This window comes from Sinohyriopsis cumingii, unplaced genomic scaffold, assembly GCF_028554795.1.
Source record: "Sinohyriopsis cumingii isolate HCF-2022 unplaced genomic scaffold, ASM2855479v2 utg001940l, whole genome shotgun sequence".
In the NCBI taxonomy this organism is placed as follows: Eukaryota; Metazoa; Mollusca; class Bivalvia; order Unionida; family Unionidae; genus Sinohyriopsis; species Sinohyriopsis cumingii.
Genome location: NW_028316087.1, coordinates 177971 through 205621, shown reverse-complemented (window position 1 = coordinate 205621; position 27651 = coordinate 177971). Strand labels below are relative to the sequence as shown.

The 27651-nt window shown below is 35.7% G+C and overlaps 1 long non-coding RNA gene across 2 annotated transcripts in view; it reads right to left on the bottom strand.

The window, feature by feature from the left end:
- The window catches only part of LOC149771344 (uncharacterized), an 80342-nt gene that overhangs the window by 37838 nt on the left and 14853 nt on the right, over window positions 1–27651 (bottom strand). Inside the window, exon 3 of one of the 2 annotated variants that reach the window (XR_016418325.1) lies at window positions 15587–16159. This is a non-coding gene — a long non-coding RNA (uncharacterized LOC149771344). Of the gene's footprint in view, window positions 1–14328; window positions 16160–27651 lie in introns of those variants that run through there. The other variant, XR_016418324.1, reaches the window with a different exon arrangement.

Here is a 27651-nt window from a genome sequence, read left to right as displayed (position 1 = left end):
CATGGTTCAGCAAGCTAGGTATGCAGTTGGTGTAAATGTATGGACCAACTCTTTTGTTCTGGCTAAACTTTGTACAAAAAGTCACTAAATCTATTAGTTTTTACTTTAGCTTTCTACACAAAACTAATGCCACAAATCAGAGTTTGAAAAAGATAATGATAAAGGTATCTTCTGTAAAGAGGGAATATAACAAATGGAGCACTTATTCTATGAATATTAAATTACTGATATTTGTGGAAATGTGCGGAATGGATCCAAACTTACGACCCAAATTTTAAAACTACTCGAAAAGATGACTTTATAGAAAATCAATATTTTGACGATCTTGTCAACTTTCTAATCTTGCTTGCAAAATATGTTATATACACATCACGTTGTGCATAAAAATACCAAATCTCACCTATTATAAAAATTTTGTTTAATCATACAAACGGATGGAAAAATATGTCGCCGAAGTGAATAACAGAACTGATGAGTTTTAGAAAAAGTGGAACCTATTGTCATCTTTTGGTGTCATTTCTTGGTTTTTCTTTACTTTCGTATCACAGAAACAAACAGGCAATGTAAAACACCTTGGGGTTTGTAAATGAGAAGTTCGTTTTGTTCAATATTTGAGAGTGTGCGTGTCTGTGTGTGAATGTATGTGTTTGTGTTGTGTCTAAATAAAGGAACATAAGTAAAGTTCAAGGTCGAAAATAATCATGCTCAATACACCTGGTCGGGTGGGGATGTACATGTAAAATCCTGACAACTTATGTTCAATAAATTAACAAAAAAATAATACCAAACAATATGTAGAGACGAATTGATCATATTCACGATTTGCCACCTTAAACTTCTTTTCATCGGACCTTCCTAATTCGAGAAGGTCCTAAGTTGTTCGTATTTTTAATGCATCCATTTTGCATTACGTAATATAACTAGTTATTTTGGGAGTCAAGGTTTTCTTAGAAGAAATGAAGGAATACCAAATATATGCATGGAATGCAATGTATATGTGGATTAGCTGTTTTCTGTGGTGTTTGTATCGTTGAATATATCTTTTCCGAGAAATGTGTGAAAACTCGAGCACAAGATGAAGAGGGGGAGACCTGAACCGTCTTCATCCAAGACTTTGGAATCAACGGGTTCGTCCAGCATATAGCAGACCATTTTGGCCATAAGATGAAAACACACTGAGATTATTTACGCGAACCCGAGAGAACCAGTTATAAGACCTCTAGGTTGTAATTATACGGACAAATTGGAACCAGTCTTGAAATGGGTGAACAAAAACTTTAGTATATATGTGCTAGGTTGAAATGTTTGTAAATAGAATATGTTGATATTTTATCCTATATCCCTGAAAAGGTTTCCTTTTTTAGAGACAATGCTTTATTGACGAATGTTCTTTCCTTTTAACGACTGTCTTTGGATGACTCATTACTGAAATTAGGAATTTAGTATTTAGGTGTGGAATGGTAATCACAAAGAAGAGAGGGACATATGACGTTCTCTAAACAGAAGCATTTATCAAAGATGGGTTCATACGGATAAATATACCCTTCGTCATCTGCATTAATAAATGTAACGTTCTTAAATTATTAATACCATTGTGTTTCTATAGATTTACTAGGGGAGACGAATAAACCCTGAAATGCGCGAAATCCAATTTTGCATTATGCACAATGAAATTTAACATTTTGAAAAATCAATACATGCATATAACAGTGATAATGAGTTAAGATATTGCGAGTTATCGAAGCGCAGTTGAGTTGAATACGTGGTCTCAATTTGCTTGATTTGTTTACAATAAAAAACGGGCTTGGTGTGTAATTTTAAAAGTTCTACTGAGTGCGGCCACCACCATCACTAATTAACTTAGAAGAAAGGAAAAGGAAAACAAGAGCAAAGAAATAATACTAAGAAGAGGAAACGATTAGCAACACGCCAAGCCGTGAACAAACGAAGCGAACAGAACAAAGTAACTATCAAACAAAAGAACAATAGGAACACGCAACAGAAAACAAAGGAACAAAGGAGAGACTTGGAGCGGAGGAGCAGACTGGGCGTTAGGACAAAAACAAAAGATAACGAGAAAACAGCCACAGAGAACAAAGGAAGGAAAACTCCGCCAAGACCAATACAGAAACATCAAGGCACACAGGACTACATCAAGACAAGAAAGGAAACTCACTTGGACTGTGTCCTTACATATCAAGCACGTGAAGATACTGGGCGACTCACAGTTAAGGAAATTCTCTCCCACTAAATTTACCACTATCCTCTCTCTACTCTAACAACTAACAGGCGGAAAAGATTCGAAAACAGGTTCTAGGCATCACACTAGACATACACCTGGACGGAATCCTGGCATGTTTGCTAGCACTCGCAAACCACTGCTCAGATTTTCCACCACCGAATCTCTACGCACTTCTATACTTTTACTTACGCTCCATAACCATCTCTACACATATAGCTCAAAACCCATTCAATTAAGTCATCAACTAGGTTAACTCCACATAATTGATAATCAATAGTCAGACAGCCAATCGAATTCAAGCTTGCAAAAGTGTCCGTCCATAAGTCATCATTCAATGCTAGACGCAATTTAAGTAGAAGAATGCAAACTAGGTCCAAAAAATGGCTCTATTCAATCCAAACACCCAAACACACAAGCCACCAAACAACCCTATCAACAAATCAGTAAAAATAATGGATGTATTACAACTCCAAACAGCACCAGTAAAGCATGTAAAACAAGCAAGATTAACGCAAGTCGTACAAACCACAGAAAACTCCAATTCAACCAACATCACACTGGGACCCCAAATTCTGGTCAAAAACACAGACCAAACAAACCACAAACCAGAAGACAAAACTAACACACACCCCACCCCACCAACAGAAACTACTAGAAATACAAAATTACACACCAGGGAACAATATAAATACAATGCCAATACTATCGCCAATCCTCTTCAAGGAAGCGGAAAAACCACACACAAATGAAGATATAAACACCACTTTTCCAAATCTAACAAATGAATTTGACATTACCCTACTTACCTTAAACTCCCCACAATTAGACCACATAACCATGACCAGCACCCCAAAATTCACCAAAAATTAAATAACCAATCCTAGAAACATGCAATCAAACCAACAACAGGAAACCAAGCAAAAAAACAATAAATCAAAACATTAGGAAAGAAACTATACACTCAAGCCAAACTCCTGGACCATCTGGGATAATAACACCAAGGGAACCACCAACCCATCGGAAAAATTCCAATGAATTAGACACTACCAAACTACCCAGCAGCATCACTAAAAAGGCAACCCAAAGACTCCAAACAACCCAAAACCCCGAAACACATACCTAGGTAAAGGCAAGGGCCCGCTAAAACACCAAAAAACAACCATAAAACCCCAAAAGTAAGGTTAACTCAAAACAGGAAATAAAACAACAACATAATCCCCAGAACAAAATTCACAATTATCATTCCATCGAACACACAATATACATAAGCAGCAGGTGCAACATAACTACTAATCTAAGTACCAATAGTATTATGACAGCAGTGGCCAAAATTCACACTGATAAGACCAAGACGAAACTACCTGATTGTCCAATGCAGCACAATTCAACAGGTGGAAAAAATCATCGAAATTGAAACTATAGGCTCAATAAAGATCATAGTAGAGAGACACCATAGCACTCAAAGGAAAACACGAGTCACTTAAAACTCCAAACACAGTGAAACAACAACTAATCTGGCTGAACCCACTAAAACCACTATCTTTAAAAAAATAATAGCAATAAACGGATACAACAAGGACATAAGCAATGAACTCCTACTTCATAAACTCACAGCAAATGGAACACAGACCACCAAAAGTCTATCGTCTTAAAAATCACAAGGGACAAGAAACAAACAAAGCAGTTATAGAGGCTACCGAGCCAATACCCTAAATAATAAAACTAGGACAGTCAGGAGTGTACCATAAGCTGGACAACTACATAAATAGGCCAAGAGTTTGCACCAAATGCCTGCACTGGGGACACTATATCCTCAGATGTAGATTCAAGCCAAGATGTAAGTACTGCGGAGGTCCACACAAAGGAGAATGCCACACAACTAAACAAAAATGTGCTAACTGTAAAGAAAACCATTATCCTAGATCGGCAGAATGCAGATTTACAATAAAAGAGAAACAAATAGTGGACTTAATGAACGAAAAACACCTCACCTACCATTCTGCCAAAAACATTATCTGTAAAAACAACCCCAACACACCAAAATCTACCTGTGGAACAATCAATGAGAACCAAAACTCTCCACACAGAATCAGAAGGGAAAACATTGCACCACAAAACATACCCTCGAATCAGGAAAATAAAAAGAACCAAAAATTACAACCCACATTGTAACAAACCAAGACCACCCTGATAACACTCCAGATACAAACAAAACTGTCACCCCAAACAACCCCAAACCTAACACACACCCTAACACATAATTAATACAGGAAGTAATGAACCTAACAACCGGAACCCTAATGCAAGATCTCAATAGCATAATGAGAACCCTCAAAACCATTTTCACCATACTAGTTGATTCGACCACAAGACTAACAGATAAAGACAACGTCAAAAATGGATTGTACAAAAAAATCACCATCTGGCAAGGGAACTGCAAAGGAATCTTTAAAAACCTATCAGAACTGCAGAACAAACTGAATAATACGGCCGTTAAACCAGACGTAATCTGCATACAGGAAAACTTCATAACACAAGAACACAAACGCCTGCCCAAACTACAAGGCTACACTCAGGGAATCTTTGAAAACAGACCCAAGGGGCATAAAGGGGGTGGACTACCAATTTGTTTGATATATACACTAATGTACTATGAAAAAATAGAAGTACCTCCTAACCTAAACATCAATAATAGCATCGAAATAATGTCAGTAATGATAAATATAGGAACCACAAACATTCAAATAATAAATGCTTACGATCCAGGGGGTACCTTCTGCCCTACCAACCTAATCTCACTAAAGGCAATCACTAATAACAACAACAACAATCTAATTATCTGTGACGACTTCAACGCACACAGTGAATTATGGGGAGGTAAAAAGAAAGATCAAAGAGAGAAAATGGTTGAAAAATGGATAACTGAGAACAATCTGGTCATCTTAAATGACGGGTCGAACACTAGATTAAACCCTGAGGATGGCACTCTCTCAGCCATAGACCTAACTATCACTACCTTAAAATTGGCTCAAATCATAAATTGGTGGGTGGATCAAGAAGATACGTTAGGAAGTGACCATTTTCCCATCACAATCAATATTCAAACAAAAACTCAACACATTCCAAACGAAACCCCACCTAAATGGAGGTACCAACAGGCAGACTGGGACCAATTCCAATTATTACTAGCTAGAGTAAATCCAAATAACTTAGAAAGCCCAAATATTGACATGTATTATGATAACATAACAGACACAATTATTGAGGCAGCGAACCGATGCATCCCAAAGAAAACTAATATCCAGATTGAAAACCCTGTACCATGGTGGACTAAACAGTGCACTATAGCACATAAAGACAAAAAAGGGCCTTAAATATAAACGCACCAAAACTTCTATCTACTTCCAGCAATATAAAGATAAAGAAAAAGCACTAAAACAAACTAAAAAAAACTGCTAAAATTAATCTATGGCAAACCCTTTGCTCTAAACTGAGTCTAAAATCAAATTCAAAACAAATATGGGACAAAATAAAAGCCATAAAAGGGAAAGCAACTACCTCAGCCCCAAAAATTAAAAATGCCATAACAAATAAAAATAAGGCAGACCTCCTAGCGAAGCATTTTTCGAACATGAGTAGCAACAATAACCACACCAGAATCTTTCAAGAACACAAAAACTAATGGAGGAAACCCATCCTCAAATGTGTCAAGACCAAGGAACAAAAGAATCTCACCTAAATAGCGAAATCACAGTATATGAATGGGAGATAGCCCTACGATCCAAAAACGAAACATCCCCTGTTAAGGACCAGTTAGGTTACATTATCTATAAAAAAAAAACTACCTATCCATATAACAATAGCCATAATCAAACTCTTTAAAAGGAAATGGGATAAAGGGCAATTATCCACCAAATGGAAACAGGTCATAGTAATACCAATCCCTAAGCTAGGTAAAGATCCCAACAACATAAATTCGTACCGACCCATCTCCCTTACAAACAATATTTGCAAAAGAATGGAGATAATAATCGCAAATAGGTTAAAACACCACCTAGAAACCAATAACCTACTCTCCATAAATCAGTGTGGCTTTCGAAACAAACGGTCCACCACTGACCAACTTCTCAGATTGGAAACAGACATCAAACTCGCTTTTAACGCACATAGGAAAACCGATCGCAACCTTATAGCGGTTCTTCTAGACCTAAAAAAAGCATTCGACCTAGAATGGACCAATGGACTAATGGCCAAATTAAACCAATTTGGAATAACTGGATGCTTGTTCAACTGGATTGGCGATTTTCTCACAGGCCGGAAAATTACCACAAGAATAGGCAACACCCATTCCGAAGAATTTTCACTTGAAAATGGAACACCGCAAGGCAGTGTAATAAGTCCCCTATTATTTAACCTAATGGTAATAGACCTTGACCTGAATGCAGCCTCCACATAAATAGACTTGTCACAATTTGCAGATGATAGTGGCATATGGAGGAATGGAATTCCTGCCAATAAAACGATAGTTAAAGAAATCCAGCAGAGCCTAGACAACATAGGGAGATGGGCGGACAAATGGGGTTTCAAAATATCTCATGAAAAAAACTGTGGCAATCATATTCAGCCCCAAACGAAATAACAACCTAGTCTATCCAAACGTCTATCTACAAAACCAATTAATCAAATACGTAACAGTAGCAAAATTCCTAGGAATGTTCTTTGACAACCACCTCACATGGAAATAGCACATTGAACAACTCACCCAGAATTGTAACAAAGATCTCAAATTACTCAGGAACATCACAGGGACTAACTGGGGATACACCCAGGAAACCCTCCTCACGATATATAAAACCCTAATTAGATCAAAACTGGATTACGGTTGCCAAGCATATAACTCGGCTAAGCAACCTGTACTTCAAACACTTGACACTATCCAGAGAAAAGCCTTACTATTATGCAAGGAACACTCCCCTCAACATCATTAGAAGAACTAGAAACACTAACAGGAGAACTACCCTTAAAATTTCGTAGGCAAGAACGTCTCCTTCTATACTTCATTCGATTAGATACCCACTCAGACAACCATCCCACGAAACTAGCTATAAACAAGTGTAAAGTTGTCTTCAAACCCAAAATCATACCCACCACACCAAGTGGCAAAGTAATCCTTGAACTAAGAGAAAACATACCTCTACGAAAACAACAGGTAACAAACAATACAGACGAGAACAAATCACCATGGTTACAAAAACCACCAAGGATTAACATTGAAGCTACCAAATTAGGCAATAAAGAAGGATAAGAAAACTTACTAAAACCTGCACTGGTAAACGAAACCAACCAAAAATACCCGGACTATCTTAAAATATATACCGATGAATCAAAAACAAACAACCCACCAAGAACAGCAGCAGAAATAGTCATCCCTGAATTCAATATACAAACGGGATCCAGATTACCAGACTATTGCTCCATTTACACCACTGAATTCTGGACTATACTTGAATCACTACAATGGATCAAGAACAAGCAAATACCTAAAGCAGTTATTGACGAAAAATGGCAAGATTTTTGGAACTCCTCCACAAAAGGTAAAAAGCACCATGAAACCCCAAAAACAAAAGATAGGAACATACAGCTACCTAAGGGTACCTATTTCAAAGTAGAAAACCTAAAACAGGATAATAACTGGAAAAACTAAACTAGCAAGCAGTTTTTGAAGGTTTATAGGACCCAAACCAACAACCATTAACTGTTTTAACTGCCACAACACCGAAGATCTACACCACGTATTCAATATATGCCCAAAATATCAACCCGCTAGGAAAATATTTATCAAAAACCAAAAAGAGATTGGATCACAACACACATACGCAGAGTTGGTTATGGACTCTAATAAAAATAAACAATCAGCGTATAAAAATGTAAATAAATTCATAGACTCAGCAGGACTTAGGAACAAAATATAATTACTATCCCCACAAAACCAAAAGACCCAGTAACTAGCTAAACAAATTTAGAAGCTCCCACATAAAAAACCCATATCATTCAATTTTATAAAAATATTAATAAATAATTCACTTACGAAGCACCTATCAAAAACTAAGGAACCCGCAAAATCGGATGTTATAGATGTCCTTAAAGAATCGAGTAATCGGATAGGACTCCGGTCTCTTGCTAAATAAAGTATAAATAACATTCAATCTCTAGAAAGATTAATAAATAAATAACTTAGGCAATATCTAAAAACTTACAAATAACATAACGTAGGAAGCACACCATAAACATGTAATACCATAATAACCTTGCAAATCTCTCTTCATACATGATTTCTACTAACAACCTCTATAAACAGCATACAACACCCCACCCCACACCCTTTTTAGAACATTTAAAAGAAAAAGAAAAAAACGCAAGAAAAAAAAAACACAAGAAACACCAGGCAAATGCAACAAGAAACCAGCGATGTGAAGCAACCAGGACCGTTCCCGAGCTCTCCTTTCCACTAATGACAGCCAACCATTCAACTGTAAGGAACCTTTATGGACCCACAGATTGAGGCCAAACTATCAGGGTTCTTGAACCCATAAAAGCCTGGAGGAGGTGGCACCGTTCCCTTCCCCAGGAACAACTAGCATGCTGCGATGCAGTCAGAAAAAAGTGGCACATGCACAATTGTGCGCACGCCACTATAATTAAACTCAGCAACAACAATATCGAAATTACCCCTTTTGTTTATGTGCATTGTTGGTATCATAGACCTCAATTTCAGCTGTATGTATGTATGTATGTATGTAGGTAGGTAGGTAGGTAGGTAGATAGGGGAAGCCGGGGCAAGTTGATACTTGGGGCAAGTTGATACAAGCGGTATTACTTACTTAGTTATTTTCAGGAAAGCTCTATCTTGTATCTATTTTTAGATGCACGCGAGATATCTACGTTGCATTTCCGGCAAGCCGTAAACCTCGTTGGTCTTCGAGTTATCGGATGTTTTTAATTTGCGATATGCGTTGAAAACTTTTTGAAGAGTTCTTGCTAGCATTTTGCGAAAGCACGGTAAGCACGACAAATATAATTTTAATATTATTTTATGCATAGATGTTTCCGCTTTTAAACAGAAAAGTGTCGTTCAGTTCCTGCCCTTCCATGTAAAGTAACAAAGAAATTTAGCATGGCCTACCTATCGGGGCTAATTGATACACATGTGCCGGGGCTAGTTGATACTGTATCAACTAGCCCCATAGGCTTAAATGCGTACATTATTGCAGGGCCTACATGTGTACATTAAAGCATTTTATTAATTTATAGAAATATGCTTATGTTTGATGTGCTTCAACGTGTTTGATGGATTTGATGTGATTTAATTTTCATATTCAGATTCAGATTCATACTCGAAATCCACCGTGTTCATATTCGTATTCATAATCATTCATATTCATATCCATTTATTTGTGTTAATTTATTTATTAAGCAGGTGATGATTGGTTTTCAGGGTTTATGAACAGCCGCAGCAGTGTTCTGTCAGTGAGTAAACCGGAGCCACCTCCATCGGTCGTATCACCAGTTTTAACCGTACAAATGTAAATTTGTTTTATGACAATCTGGAGAACTCATACAGGCGTTTCCATTTTCAACCACAGGCCATATGGAATGCTGATGAGACAGGCCTCACAACAGCACAAAATCCTGGCAAAAGTTTAGCACCAAAGGGTGTTAAACAGGTGGGAACGGTAACAAGTGCTGAAAGGGGGACTCTTGTAACTCTGTGTTGTGCAATAAATGCATTGGGCCATGCCATTCCTCCGATGTTCATATTCCCAAGGGTGAGGTACCAAAAGAGACTTGTTGATGGCGGTCCACCAGGGTGCATTGGAAGCTGTCACAAATCTGGTTGGATGACAAAAGAAAACTTTCTTCTCTTTCTTCAGCATTTCGTTAAACATACCAAACCATCCATTACCCAGCCAGTTCTTCTATTATTAGACAATCATGAATCTCACATCTCCGTTGAGACCATCCAGTTTGCAAAGGACAATGGAGTGCACTTATTATCTTTCCCACCTCATTGTTCTCACCGGCTTCAGCCTCTTGACTGCACAGTTTATTTTCCACTAATCGCTATTATAATGCACAGTGTGACACCTGGTGCAATGCCCATCCACGACGGCCCATGCAAGCACTGGATATTTCAGCTGTATATGCTCCTGCATTCAAGTCAGCCATGACACCAACAAATATTCAGGCAGGATTTGAAGTTACAGGAATTTATCCCTTTAATCGAAACAGAATTTCAGACGATGCTTTTTTGCCATCGTCAGTTACGGATAGACCAGATCCTAGCAAAGTATCAGAAGGATTGATGTTGCCGATTGAAGAATCATCATCACCTGCGTCGGTACCAATTTCTACCGCTCGACGGTCAGCTGCTGAATCTTCCACCGATGAAGGCCAAGAAGTGGTAGACCTAGGTCAACCTGCACGATCTGAAGAAGAACCACATTCGTCAACGTCAGAAATGGTCTGTTCGGTTGAGGGAACATCAATACCATCAACGCTGCATGTATCAAATCACCACATGGAATCATTTGCTGAACTAGCTGCAGCAACCCCTACTGCGACTACTAGTAGGCTTAATGATCCAGAACCATCAGCGTCTACGAGTCCAGGTTCTTTGCATATGATTCGTCCACTGCCTAAAGCCGGGCCACGGAGTGAGAAACGGACAATTAGGAAAAGAGGTAGAATACGAATTCTTACTGACACTCCAGAAAAACAACTGTTCGAGCAGGACACTGCAGCGAGAAGTTTGACTAAAAAGTCCAAGCAAAGCACAGGTCTGAGAAATAACGACAGTCAAGCAAAGTAAGATGGTGGCAAACAGAAGCGAGATAACAACCAGGACAAAACGACATCAAACAGGCGTAAAAAAAGCAGTAGAAACAGGAAAAACTCAGACTGTTATGAAACAGCAGTCACGCAAGAGATGTCGTAGACCTTTGTTTCAGAGTGAGAGTGCTAGTTCTGATTCTGAATCAGAAAATTTCTGCCTCATTTGCACTGAGCCATATGGCAACAGCAAGTCACAAGAGCAGTTCAGTGCATTGTTTGTGAGATGTGGGCACATGAAGCATGCACTGATGGAAGTTTGAGCTTTGTCTGCCAGAACTGTGATTCTAGTGATGACATGTGACTGTGCAGGTCTAATTGATCTGACAGTGACAAACATGTTTTTTAAATTTCATTCACATTTTTCTGATTTTCATAACTTTTCAGTTTCTTGCACTGGTAAGGCCCAGTGCTGAACATTTCTTGTAAGGCATGGTGACTACCAATCATGAATGTGTTTGATCTTCAGCTATCTCAGTTATGTAACAGGGTGCTCAATTGCAGTAGTTAATACGACTAATGATGTCTCAACTTGCCCCATGTACTGTATCAACTTACCCCAGCATGGGGCATGTTGATACGAACCGGATGGGGTTACTTTTCACCAGATTTCTTCTTTATTTATTTACTGGAGAAAATATTATTATAAATTATAATGCCCATATACATGATTGAAAAATGCAATTTAACTTGTAATATTCTTTGTTTCACATAAGTGAAATTGGTATCAACTAGCCCCTGTCTCCCTTATGTATGTGTGATGCATGTATGTATGTATGTATGTATGTATAGTTGTATAATGTTTTTATTGGTAACAATATGTACATGATTGTATTCTTTTGCTTTCAGTAGTCATCCTGAGCTGCAAGCTTTGAACAAACATGGCAGTAAGTCAGAGATCTTTAACGCATTATTCAAATGACCAGAAGCCAGTTTTAATAATATATGAACTCCTAGTATGTCAGTAAATAACAGTATAAATCTGAATTATTGGATTGTTTGGAGTAAAACCCATTAATGTGATCACCGGATAACACTTGATTTGTATAAGAATATTGAAAACAACTATTGGAAGGAAATACGTACGAGAAGCGATTGAATAGGAACGAAGGAACTAAATGTTATCTCATTTTGCATGGTCTGCCTGTTGATGAGTGTCACATGTTTTCTTTGAAGGAACCATTTACAACAGCTGGAAGGGAACTAAAGTATCTCTGATAGTATGGAATCAGACTTCCCATCCAAGGGTCGTAGTTTTTCATACCAGCTAGTCTAAACCAGGTCGGCTGTCTCGGTGTGCATAGTCAGTATGTTAAAAATGCCATAAAATTGGCAAACATGCCCACAAACCACAAAACTCTACATAAATACCATAACCTTCCTAAGATGTTATTTTAGAAAGATGTATGCATTATCAACGCAATGTATCTAGAAAGGAACTTTACGTAGTATGGCGTATATGTTCTGTGAAGCTCATATGTATTAAAAATGATCATTATACAGATTGTCTATTTTCGTAAACCCATTGATTCCAACCGAAAATTATATTAATCGGAATTGTGGTATCACGGGTTTGTATTGGTCACACTCTACAACGTAGGTTATAAAAAAAGAACAAATTTTCACCAGTGTGGACATACAATGCGTTCAGATGACTGCATTGTTTGTCGATTAGATATAATTATAATTATAATAATAATTATAATAATAATTATAATAATAATATTATAATATAATATAATATTATATTATATTATATTATATATTATATAATATAATATAATATAATATAATATATATATATATATATAATATATATATATATATATATATATATATATATATATATATATATATATATATATATAGGCACATAACAGTTTAAGATTGAACACAAAAATTATATTATATTAGCGACACCAGGACAGTGTGAACATTGGCTCCACACTTCACTTAGCAAAGCCCTGGGTCAGTTATGAGTCTCTGCATGTGTAACGTTAAATCTATTTGATGTATTTTATATCCTGATGCATATGCTTTACAAACAAAATGCTGAAAAGTAACTTAGGTGTTTTACATGTCGTCTCAACAGTATTTCTCTGGTATACAATTTTGCAGAATATTTTTCATTGCTCTTATTGGATGAGCTACAAAATCAGGTCATGCTATTGTATCAGTTTTAGATTATATTAGGAAGGATAGCAATTTAAATATGTCTTTCTAAAAGATAATTATAATTCATTTAGAAACATGTATTGTTGGTTAAAGGATTAATTCTTCAACAATACAAGAAAACAAGAGAGTAATGTAGTAGATAAATGGAGTAATTTACAACTGTTTATTAGGTCTAAATATATTACTGTTTCCGGTTCTATGGTAAAAACAAATGGATTGATTGGCTGGGATATGTTTTAAAATCATTTCAGCTACTGCAAATGAGCTATTTGTTTCATGATCTAACTGTATTAATTTAATAATAACCTTACAAGTATTATATATATATATATATATATATATATATATATATATATATATATATATATATATATATATATATATATATATATATATATATATATATATATATATATATATATATATATATGTATGTATGTATTACTTAATTCACTTTCATTTGTCTGAGATAACGTCCTGTGAATATGAGCCGAACATGAGGAGCAAATAGAAACATAAATGTTATCAAGATTAAATGAAACTTTATAGCCTATATCCAGGAGGCATTAAAACTATTGGGAAAAATAATACACGTTCAAGTGAGTGCCATAATATTGTTATCAAGAATGAAAATAAAAGTGTCTCGGCCACAACATTCGGAGAATCTGAAATTGCTAGTAGTGTTGTTGATTATTCTTTAGATTCTGAATGATAAGGGTTTTTATGAGGGGGTATCAATGCCATTCGTAGCTACCATTATGTATGGTGAAGGAAGAGTCCGGGAAGTACCACTTCATGCTGTTTTCCATATACAGGCTGGTTCAGCTGAGACTCAGACCAATATGCGCGAAAAGGGGCTAGATGTGAATGATCCGTAACGCACCTTGGACCACTACGACACCCAGTCCTTCTATGTTTTAGTCAGCAAATTTCTAGGGTAGGCATTTGGAAAATTAGAGGGTTTGTAAATTGAGGTTTATGTGGGTAATCAAATGATCTGGAAGTGGTTCATGAGAAAAGCATAGTGAGTTATATGTTTTTATGTCTATTAAAGTCGGAAAATATGAAATATTAATCCAAAATAATCAGGTACAAATCACATATAATATATATAATGAAATGAAATAATGCATATATGTGTAGATATATAACAAACAAATCATTTCAGACATTGAATAGAGCGACATCATTTAAAGATGTTTATCGGTTTCTTAGTTAATCTGGGTGACTGGTAAGCATATGTAACGCACAAGCATCAACAACTTGATTTCTAAGCGCAAAACTTCAAATTTGGTCCCGACATTATATCTATAATATTCAATATGGTTATTTTTTTTAATTTTTTATATTCTTTGGCTTTAAATCAGAGATTATTCAAAATGATTCCTCTGTGTATTATTTCGCTCATCTATGTCATTGATTCTTTTGGAATTCATGCGTTTCAAAGTCTTAATATTTTCCAAATGAGATAACTCTTTCCACAACTCGAAACTAGTGATTTTCCATAGACCCCATCATAGGTTGCTTCCCTTATCATAATTTGCAAACTACTGATTTGGCCTCTACAGACAGTCAATTAGATGCAAGATTATTTCATTAAAATGTGTGGATCGCACAGTTCCTTTTTAAGATCATGATGATGTAAGCCGATATTTCAAGTTTCTGAAAATACTATCAGAAATATGGCTTCTAGTGTGTCCACAGGCTCAGTCAATCATATTTAAGAAAACTATTATCCATGGATCCTTCTCATCATCAAACAGTATGCAATCCCTCTGATACAATCATATATTCCAGTTTGGATCCAAATTAGGTTTTGAGATAGGTAACTAATGCATCCATTCAGATAGACGATCACCTCCTTATTATGTGCAGATTTCATTTATCTCCTAAGTTCGAAACATTACTTATGACATCACATATTCGAAGTGTTATCAATATCTGACCAGCAGTATGGCCTTAGAGTGATAACATAGTCAACCAGTTAAATTAAAAGTAATATTATATATCGATGGATTAATGAACTTATCTGAAATTTTGATTATATTACTATTTCCAGATCTGATTGAAATGAGATCTGGTAAATAGACTCTAGAGTTGTTGCAAGTATTTGTTGACATATGGATGCATGACAGACAAAACATAATGTCTGTATGCTCATATAATATTTTTTAAAGAAAAATAATCATCTTTAGTTAGATTTTAATGAAAATGCCAGTGATACAGAAAAACATGTACCAGATATTTGATACATGCAAGTGCATACATTAGGAAGCTTACCCTGAAAGAAGCTGCAACTTCTAGCCTTGTCCAACAACCATAATAATAAATCCATATGGGAATAACCAGATCCAATGTTTGGAACACAGGTTTCTTAATTATGTCGACCAGACTTAAAATGTATTCAAACTCAGAAACCATTCTTGATTTTCACTTTAAAATAACACCTTCAAATGACATTTTCCAAAGGCACATTATTCCAGGAATTGAATGAATAATACACTCCAGTGTTTATTGATATATATTTCCGAAAAGTACAGAACCAATTTCTTTCACTGTTTCTTGTCCTTGAAGTTAAAAGCTGATTTGACTTAGTTTCATAATTTAAGATATACATTTGTTGTAGAGAACTAGATCTCATTTTGTCTGGACGTTTTCATTAACATTATTTTACAAACACTGCAAATAAACTAGGATGAAAACAGAAGAAATCCAAAATGCGTAGAAAGGCTTCCTGTGATGAATGCGTATCTGAATCCAATATCACAGGGTTGAAAATCTTCATTAGATGCACAATTATTATTTTTTGTGTTCCTCCCAATTGATATAAGTTCTTTTTCTGATATCCTGGACCTAGAAAGATATATATATATATATATATATATATATATATATATATATATATATATATATATATATATATATATATGTATATATATGAGATGAAGATCAAACAGATATACAGACATAGCGAATATATACATCCAGTGATATATTTTGTGAATAAATTGACAAATGGTTTGACAATTCACATACTATATAGACATGTCATTACTATTAATACAAATTAAAGCCGCAAATGGACACAAAATCTGACTTTTTACAAAACCATAAATGGGCGACAAACCCTACTTACATGACGGAACTGTTGCAGTGTAATTCAACAATGAACGGAACGTGGCTGATGTCACTAAACTGGCATACATTGCTCTATAAGGCAAATGTAGCTGTAACGAGACTAATTGCTTGTTGAAAGACACCCAGGTGAGGATAACCTCTTGATTGCTGGTTCCATCTAACATGTTAACTGAATAATACTGCTGCTATTGCAACTGCTAATACTTATCTAGGAAAAGGCCGAGAACAGAACTTGTGGAACGCTAAAACATCGACCAACTAGGCTGAAATGTTTTCCATTTATGGACACAATTTACGTCCTGTTTCTTTAGTAGGACTTGAACCAGAGTAAGGCTGTATCGTGGATACCAAATACATGCTGGAGACGGTGAAGTAATACATCATGATTTATTGTGTCAAATGTCGCAGACAAGATAAGGAGGGTGAGGATTGTAAAATTTCCACTATCAAAAGCAGAGAGAAGGTCGTTAACTAATCTCATAAAGGCAGTAACAGTACTAAGGCGTGGGCGATGTGCAGACATTGCTTAAACGACTATTTTAACTTAGATGAGATACAAATTTCGATAGAACAAGTTTTCCTACGATTTTTTAAAAATAACTACGGTGTTAAAAACAGGACGGAAGTTCTTTAAATCGTTAGAGTCAAGTGTTGTCGGTTTCTGCAGCAGAGGCATTACAATGGTAGATTTGAAATATGATGAAAATTCCACGGACGAGATGGAAGTATTGACAGCATCGGTTAGTGAAGGCAATATTGAATCTAAGCAATCAAGAAACAGCGATGTCGAAATAGAATCGAATTCACATAACTTTGGAGCGCTCTTCGTCATAATTATATATACCAAATCCAGTTTCAAATGATGTTAAAGTTGCTTTATATATTCTGCATCGCAACGGTATCGTGATGATGGGTCAATCGAGTTGTGTTGTCAAGCTTATCTATACTGTGTGAACTTTGAATATAGGTTGTCATTACTATACAAAATCTTAAAATACATTTAATACATGCAGCTCTCTTCCAAACATCATGATCAAGTTAATCCATCTTATAATTAAATAATCACTAATTCTTGAAAAAAAAACACAAAGATCTTTGTTATGTGTACCGTGCAAAAACTCTATTTTTCTATAAATGACATATTTTACATGATAGCGAAACAGAGGATCTGCTCTTTTTTCTGCCAGTCTATATAGCTAAGCAAAGAAAGAGATAGTCACCATTAAAATAATATCTGTATTAAACATATGCTCAAGTCATCGAGGTCAAGAATATATGAAAGAGCTCAGTGATGGATAAAGAATGAAAAGACACTTTTATTGACCAATCCTAGTAACATGTGAATCAAACCTTTGCTAGTATTTGAAAACACGTTTCCATAAAAAACATTAACTTCCCCAGACCCTATCAGAAATAGTTGTCTTTTCTTGGGGAGGGGTAAACAAGTTCAAGTACGTAATGCCTACCAAAAGCTCTTAACTTTCTGACCATTTCTGGGATGAAAGCTCGTAATTTCATCCTTTCATCGATGAAAAGTTCCAAAGCAAACTAACAGAAAGAACTCAAACCCTATCTGACTGCCACATAATAGGTCCATTCCTTTTTTGATTAACCTACAATACGTTTAGGACATCAGCGCGGGATGGGATAAGGAAACCTTTATGCATTATATATGACATGTGCTACATGATCAAAATTAGTTTTACCCCATTCCCCGCCCTATCAAAAACTAAATTTCAAAAGTAGTAATAAACTACTGCCAATATTGCCATCCTGCATTTGCCAATTGAGACCAAGGCCAATGGTAAAACGACAACGAGCATAAAATTGACATGCTTGCCCATATAACAGGCATGTTAACCACGGTTTGTATCACACTCGGACACTTTTAGTGCCATAACTGTTGGGCCCAAGGAAATAATGACTTCACCTTGGTGTACTAACGACTGAAAGAAAAATGAGGACATAATAATGCTCGATGGGTAACACACGGTAATCAAACAAATGAGGACAATTCACGCATGTAAATGTATCAGCAAGGCCCTTATTGTGTAGAAAGTGACGCTTCCGACATTTACTTCTCCCTTCTGAAGCAGCCAAACAGAATAATAAAGCAGCGACGTCTATCTTGATAATCCTAGCACAGATAAGTTTGAGACTGGGGATCGATAGCGAGTGGTGCTACTGAAACACAAAGCTGACCAAGGAGAGAAATTTACTCACAATTATCGTTGAATGTAGAAGAAAATTTATATAGACAAAGGATGAAGCTAGCTACTACTCGCAAACGTTAAAGTCAGACCAGAGTTTATGGGTAAGGTTCTCAATAGAAGCTTCACCCAACGTGTTCTTAAGGGGGTTTGGCGAAATCCCCCCAAAAGCCACACGAGAATCCATCACGGCATTTGTAAGCAAGATACTGATCCCTGCAACAGACAATATTTATAAAACTGGAAAGCTGATGACATAAACCAATGACCGAACCCAAATAAAACTTAAATATATTAGTGGAGGTTGCCTAATAGTACAAACTAAGTCTTCTCTCCCTTTGAACAAGAAGTCTGTGATTGCACTCTTAGAGCGATACCGAGGATATACACATTCAAAGTGAACCAGCTGTAAAGACTTTGTCCAATATGCATCTTGTACCATGCACTTGGTAACCGTGGTCGAAACCTTGTCCTAATGGATTGATAACATGAGGTGCGTCAATCATGAAAGTGAGGAACTGGTGGATTGATTTGGAGAGGAGATCGTTGAACTGCAATAGCAGGTTCCTCCTCCAGAGCATTGTCATTGGTTGGTCTTTCAGGTCGAATAGATTGCTGATCGTTTAACTACATTAGCTGGGCCACTAGAGCTATGGGAAAAAATTACTGAATTCCGTCTTCGTGGAACGCTTGCGGTATCATTCTGAAAATGTTATGGCGTAAGGAACCAAATGATCCCACTTTAGAATGAGGGCGTCCATTGCCAATGCCCTCTAATCTGTGACTGAGAACACATCAAAAGTGAACTGATTGTCAGGAACAAAGTTACTAAAATTTCTCCTCTACATTTGAACGACTTGCATGGTGTTCTTTCCTTGTTGATTATGCCGAGCATATTCCCTTGCAAAGACCATTCTGTAAGGACTACCATGTCTCTCACGGACAGACTGCCAGTAAAGCCGTTTTAAAAGACCATAAAACATTGACTTCTTATATGGTGAACACACTCATGTCGGTTTAAAACTATCGCCACCATTTCGAAAAATTCCTCTGGATCATTGTAAACGCCCCAACTCGAACATGATGCATTGGTGTGTATATATGAATGGGTTTCCGGGACATGCATTGGGACTTCAGTCAGAAAAAGTCAGGACTGGTCATCTATATTAAGTTTTAATAAAAATCTGACCCCACTGAAATCCGATCTTTGTAGTCGCTGATTTGCCAGAAGGAGAAAATGCAGAGGCGACAAGTAAATTATTCCTAGAGTAACCTGTTCGCCATAGAGTTCAGTCCCCATGAGGTAAGGGTATAGCAACTTGACGTGGTCTTGACTGGACTAACTGTCAAAATCGCGTAATATTGTTCATCCTCTCGTAAATGAAATCCAGAGAAAGAATAAAGACTGATTTCCCGATGTTCAGAGTAAGTCCTGGTTGGGTCAATGTTGACAAGCAGCAGGAAAGATATTTAAAGAAAAACTCTTTGGGGCCATTGTGCATCAAACCTGTCGTTAAAGTTCTGGAAGATGGGGATAAAAAAGCTCTCAGCTGGATCGCAACTACAGCGACCACCCTTGTAAAGTTTTGAACATTTTTGAAGACCTTTTGTTATTTTTAACTACTACGTGATGAAACATCTGCATCATTTGTACTTACGACGAACCAGACACCATTACAAATTCTCTGGTGAAAAACGTCTGCCAATTTAACCACCCATTCTGGATAATTGGTGAGAATACTTTCAACATGTTCATTGTAGAAGTCAGATTGGATGTCCGTGGGTTACCATTTTAATTTAGATTCAACTAGATATTATAAGAATCATTTTGGTGAAAAGCCGTTGTCGATATAACCATCAATTCTGTAGAAGCAGTCATACAATTTTGAAACTGTTTACCATAATATTGGATATCGTTTTTGCTGGTTATGGCTTTTGCGATATTTCCCAGCGCTAGATATGCTCCTCATGACGGACAGTATAACTAATGGAGGACGAAACCGAAAAAATCCCATCAGAACCACTGACCCACGGGAAGCTACTGGCAGCTTTCTCGCATACCCATACTGGCCGAGCTTTGGACTGTAACCCACGTAGACAAAGATGAGATCGCAGAGATCAATCAAGGTGAACACGTTAGAACACTCGGCCATCCGAGACCTCATATTGGGTGGCAAATCAGCATCAATTTCATTCAGAAACAGGCGAACAACATACGAAATCTTCTATTGAATACCTCCTGTCTGTATACCTTTCCATTAAGAAGTGAGAACAAAAACAAAAGTTTCAGGATGGCTGCCATTTTGGATATCACATGCGCAACATTTAGGACCAACTAAATATCATCAGGCGTCGTATGGTGGAAGCTCAAGGTCATGATGAAGTTCCGTTCTCGACAATATCTTGGATATCAAACCAGTACAACTTGCATTTAAGACCAACCAGATACGAAAACGAAATCAACTGATTAAACTCCTACGATCATATGACATTCCATTCTAGAGGAGTAGCAATAACAATATTTTCTTGATGAGCAATGTCGTGGCCATATTGAATATCTGGGTGGAATCATTTTCAGTTAGGAAGATTAGACATCATAAGAAGTTGACTTGCAAAAACCATATGTGAATATAAATTTTCATTCAGTAGCGATAGAGAGAACAAGATTTAAGATCACTTTCACTGACGGCGAACTAGACATCATAAGAAGTCTTTTAGTGGAAACCCGATATTGACATGACCATCAATTCAGGCGAGTAGTGATAACATGATTTTCAAGATGGCAACTGTGGCAGCTATATTGAATGCTTAAGAAGAATCATTTTCATTTTTACACAAGTAGACAAAATAGTTCTTCTGGTGGAAAGACCATACCCGGCAGTGTTTCCCTTTACGCACATTTGTGCGTCAGGAACGCACGCTGGAGAAAATTGACGCACACATTTTGTTGCCGTGCGTTTTTTTTTTTTTTTGACGCAAGGAATTCGCATAAAGAGATCAGCATTTATTTAATATCCAATGCGTTGTACGAAGGGTGGCATCGTGTATACTTCAAGCATAGGCATTGTTTACTCCCTGTGTTGGGCTCCTCTATTCCTATAGCGGAGTGGAACGCAGGGAACATACGAAATAAGGAACCAGACTAACATAGGCAATGTTATGACTGAATAGCTTCCATCTCGCGAGCTCTCACGCGATTTCCACTGAGCTCAGCAAGATGTCATCTTGATGTTTAACCTCAGTGCTTGTTGCACTAGAAAGTGATATCTGGAGAACACATTATAACCCAAGACATTCTTTCACAACAAAGAAATCAGTAAACTTGCCGAGACAAATGCGTTTATTTGGATCACACAGTCAGGGGGTCATTGCAGATTTTGTTGGTTTTTAGCTTTGCTGCAATAAAAGAACGACCGTAAAGTTCAAGTGTAACTTATTAGAAACAAGATGAATCATTAGTCTCCTTGATTTTTGGATAAATTTGTTATAGGACGAAGTACAATGAAACCGATGATAGTACACATTTTATGACAGGCAGTCATGTGACTGCCATTCACTTAAAAATATTTATTAGGCTTTTTGTATTGGCTTGTATGTAATATGTTGGTCTATAATATTGCTTCAAAATATTATAAGGAGACTGTTAAAAGTACGATTTTAAAAGAAAAATGAACTAATAAAATTATTGTTTGAATGGGCAATGCATTTATTTGTTAATTGTGCATGTTGGTTTATTTGTATATTTAGAGAGAGAGAGTATGTTGTGCAAGTTGCAATATCCTATTTCAAGCTGAAAAAGTATGAGTCGGATGAAAATTTGTCAGTATATTTTTGACCCCCACATTTTTTATCTGACCCCCAGTTCTGACACCAAGTTTTTTTTTTAATCCTCAGTTTTACACCGCTGGTGGATACACTGCATAACTACATGACTTAAATTATAGATGAGTTACATCATAGGAAGTCTTTTAGTGAAAACCCCATGTTGATATGACGATCCACTCAAAAGGAGTAGCAATAACAAGATCTTCGATTTAGCTGCTGTTGTGCCAATATTCGATGTCTGAGAACCACCATTTTCATTTAGGAACAACTATGACTTAAAATGAATGTATGTGTAAATTTTTATAACAATCGGCTAAGTGGTTTAGGAGGAGTAGCGATAACGGTGATGTTCTAGCAAATGCATCTCAGACGATAAATGATGAACAACAACACATTCCAAATCTATTTTGATCTATGAACAGTTGAGCATAACAAAACGTAATTTAACAACTGAAGTCCGTAATGCAATGATTCCAAGAAATGATATTTCTAATTTTCTTTGCAGCTAAATGTACCAGTTAACATTTTGTATGATCTGATTTGTAAGATATTTTAAGAATACGCTATTATCCGCCTTTACACCAAGTATCTTGTCATGATTTACCATCTATAAACTGATAGTATCATTTCAAAACATGCAGATTATTATGCTATGGTCCTCGGTGCCATTGTCTCATAGTAATAGACAAACATGTACACACCCTTTTATATTTTGACCGACCTCTGACCTCATAACCCACAGTTTTGTTTATTACTCGAGATGGGAATTATCCACAAAGTTTGGTAGAGACATTTACTCAGAACAAAAGCTATGTAGGAGTCATTTTTTGTTCTTTAAGTCAAAATGACCTTATTGTATTGTAAATAATCTTTTGGTTGTTTTGCTGGTTTTAATTGAACATTGAACACATTATTGGCTATAGAATACTAATGTATTCAAGGACATGCCAATGCAGTTAACCACGTCTGGCACTGACAAATGTTGAACCAGTCTCACATCTAAATTATGAGTCCGACGACCTACAAGCTGATCTAATTATGCTCCCAAATTCAAAATAAACAGATTGTTTACGGATTTGTAACAGATAGATTTGTCCATTAATAAATAATTTATTCATTTCAGATGCCGACTATTTATGGAGACGTACTTGACCAAAAAATGATAATTTTATGGCAATTCATTATGCAAGGTTATCAAGATATTGAAGGGCAACTGCGGAGAGACATCGATAATTTGATACGAATTATCCCAAGACAGTTTCTTCCTCGTAGGATTTATATTCTACATAGGGTTAGCTATTTATTTTCCGACATAGTTCATACAAATATATTATTTTCAGTGTATATGCATAAATAATATTGTGTTGTGTTTGTAAGTGACATAAATATTATATAATAATAATAATAATAATAATAATAATAATAACAATAATAATAATAATAATAGTAATAATAATAATAATAATAATACGACGACTTTGTATAGCGCCTAATCTTTAGAAGCTCTAAGCGCTTTACATTATTTGACAACACCTATAACATAAAAAACGTATAATGATATGATTACAAAAACAAACACCATGAAATTAGAAAACATAAAAAACATGCTGAGAACATTTAAGGTAGGAAACTTGAATTAGTTGAGAAAACGGCAGTAGCATATTCTATTATCACCTAAGACTTATACACAAAACGTATTTTAAAACCACAATAATTGCATCAAAAAGGAATATCGAATAACTACTAATTAATAATCTCTTTTCCAGGCAATGCGAATTTAATCCGAACTGTTTTGCATACAGTACTTAACGAACACGTTTAAATTTAATGGAAACAATTACGATACAGAATGAATATCAAGAAAGCACACACATAATGAAGGAAAGAAAATAATAATCTAATCCGTTTAATTCTTCTAAAGAATTATTTAAAGCTACGACATACAGATTTGTCACTATAATTTGTTTCAATGTGCGTATCATATATCAAACTCATACATATTCGAATCGTTTTTCTTTCCGTCCTATAATCCAGTTCTGCTCTGCATGCGATATCATGCATAATAAACTATTCCTTTTCTGAGAAATACAAACAGTTATGCACTTTCTTTTTATGATATATGTTCTATGCATTTATTTTATTTTGCGTTAACTTAATTAAATTTTATTTACAGAATATATCCATACTGAACGACTACTTGGACATGCTAACCGGCGCTGTAGAGTATCTTAATTTCCTGGGATGGTCAGTGCCCTACATTACTAATGCTTTAGTATTGGACAACACTGATATTTTAAGTAGACCTGTTATGGCTGAAAGTATTGCATTCAGTGAATCTCGGCTATGGAACTTGCTTCTTGAACCCACCCTTGGCAGCACCTTTCCGTGTTAGTGAATATATTCTTTAGCTAATAAATGAAATCATTATCGACATTAAAATTACATACAGCAAGTTTCATACTGTTGCGACAAAACTATATCACCACCTTTAGTCATCGTTGATACGTTCCACATGCTTCTGATCCATGTAATCAGTTTCATTTATCTGCAGATTCATTGTGTCAGACAATGCACTGTCAACACCAGCGTCACTAGCTCACACAACTTTGATATCAAATTTAGTACCATTTCCTCCGAGAAACGTGACTGCAATCCGAACCAGAATTCTCCAGATGAAATTATAAGCCACACAAAATGGAATTCTTATAATTGGCTGCTCAAGAGTGAAAAAGCAAAGTGCAAAAGAGACATCTTAACAGATGTAATGACCACAGACATATCCAAATACACACCATTTTTTCTTCAAAACCAAGATGTTATCCACATGAAGCCATACAGCAGACAAAAAATATTTGAAGGAATTTTTCAATTATTGAGGAACATTACCATGTATGTCCCCATTTTTAAGAATTATAATAAATACTATTGTCACTAGAGTTGTGAGACTGGTCATGTGACATGTATACCATCATGGAAATCAAAAGGAGCGCTACACTTGCTATCAATGCGAACAAAAACAAAGTCAGTGTATTATACATACTGAGAGGCAAAGAGGGGAATGCCAATACTTCATTTATACCGAAAACTCTAATTCGAAATGTACCTAGAGAGACTGCGTGACTATTTATTCAGTGGACACTACTGTAGAAACAACAGTTCAAAGATATTCTCGTTCTGTATGTGACTTTGCAGATTCTAATATAAATGAACTTCTAAACATAGACACTAATGGTAATGATAATGAATGTAGTACCGAAACAATCTCACTGAGTGTCCCTTTGCATGATGACGTACAAATACTTCATAGGAAGCTAATAAGATAGGGTTTAGCATACGTCCCTTAAATGTTTAGTGGGGAACAATAGACCAGACTTTGTCTTCCATGGAAAATAATGCACATATTTTAGGATTTACTGAAATCACATTAAATACTTACAACGATGACATTTTATTGCAATAAACCATCATGCAGGGACAGAGAGACTGCAGGAGAAGGTCTTACTGTAGACAGTATAGAAGATGTATAAACAGAAAGGCGAACTGGAGTGACAACAAATTGAGAACATTTGGGTGGAAGTTTGTCAAAATAACGCAAATTTATTCCCAATTGGCTTGATTTACACACGAACTTACTCCAACGCAATTTGGAATAATAACTTTTTCAAACAAATAAAAAATGTTTTTACACAGAAGTCAGGAGGGTATACACTAGCCAACGTAAACAAATACTTACTCAATAGTTAGATAAGGAACAAATGATAAACTCATTAAAGATCCTATTATTAGATACTCTTTGATTTAATAACTTCATGCATTTGTAAATCTCCGCGTCAGTGCGTGGCAAGTTAAGAATTTCATCACAAATGTTTATATTCACTATAACTGCGTAAAAAAATAGTGTTTTAAATTTATATTTTGTACATTTGATAAGACTTGTATATCTTCATAAAGACCTTCCAATTAAATATTTGTATTGTCCTTACCTTGCTCCATTCTGTTTATAAGTTTGCCAGATTAATTGTAATCATATTAGAATTATCTTAGAGAGACTTAAAAGAATGTCTATAATTACTGGAAGCTTCTCTAACATATTTAAACATGATTCCACTATAAGTATTGGAAGCCTCTCTAACATATGTAAACATGATTCCACTATAAGTATTGGAAGCCTCTCTAACATATGTAAACATATGTAAACATGATTCCACTATAAGTATTGGAAGCCTCTCTAACATATGTAAACATATGTAAACATGATTCCACTATAAGTATTGGAAGCCTCTCTAACATATGTAAACATGATTCTACTATAAGTATTGGAAGCCTCTCTAACATATTACACATGATTCTACTATAAGTATTGGAAGCCTCTCTAACATATGTAAACATGATTCCACTATAAGTATTGGAAGCCTCTCTAACATATGTAAACATGATTCTACTATAAGTATTGGAAGCCTCTCTAACATATGTACACATGATTCTACTATAATTATTTGAAGCCTGTCTAAGATACTTACACACGATTCTCCTACAATTATTGTCAACATCAGTAAGAAAATAATATATGATGGTACTATAATTATTGCATGTTTCAGTAGGGTTATCTGTTGTCATCTCTATAAAACTAATACTGTATATTACTGTGGCTATATGATACATTTTGCACCCATTTTAACAAATAAATTCCAATAATAATTTATCTGTATTAAGACCTAATGATTTTACTTACCCATAGTACATGAATTACTCTAAAGTCTTGATATTGTTGGGAGCATGTTTTTATCTAAGTCATCTTCTCCTTATATTTTTTTAATGAAAGGAGATTCCTCCTACACTATTTGGTCGTGCATAAGACGGTTTACTTTAAAGTACATTTGATGATTCTTGTGCCTTTGTCATTAAATCTCAGAGTCGCTGTTGAACATATTTCTATTGGTGTCGAGAGGGTATACTTCCAAAATTCTTAATTATCAATATATTTTAAAACAGGTGCAGGAAGTAATAATGACATATAACATACATATTATGATATTTTAGCTCCCTAAGGTTAATATTCTCAACATTCTACATATGCCATTTAAAATAAAAATATTGTTACTATTTCAAATTCGTACAAATTTTAACAAGTATGTTACCTCAGTTGTGATAACAGTATCATGTGAAATGCTA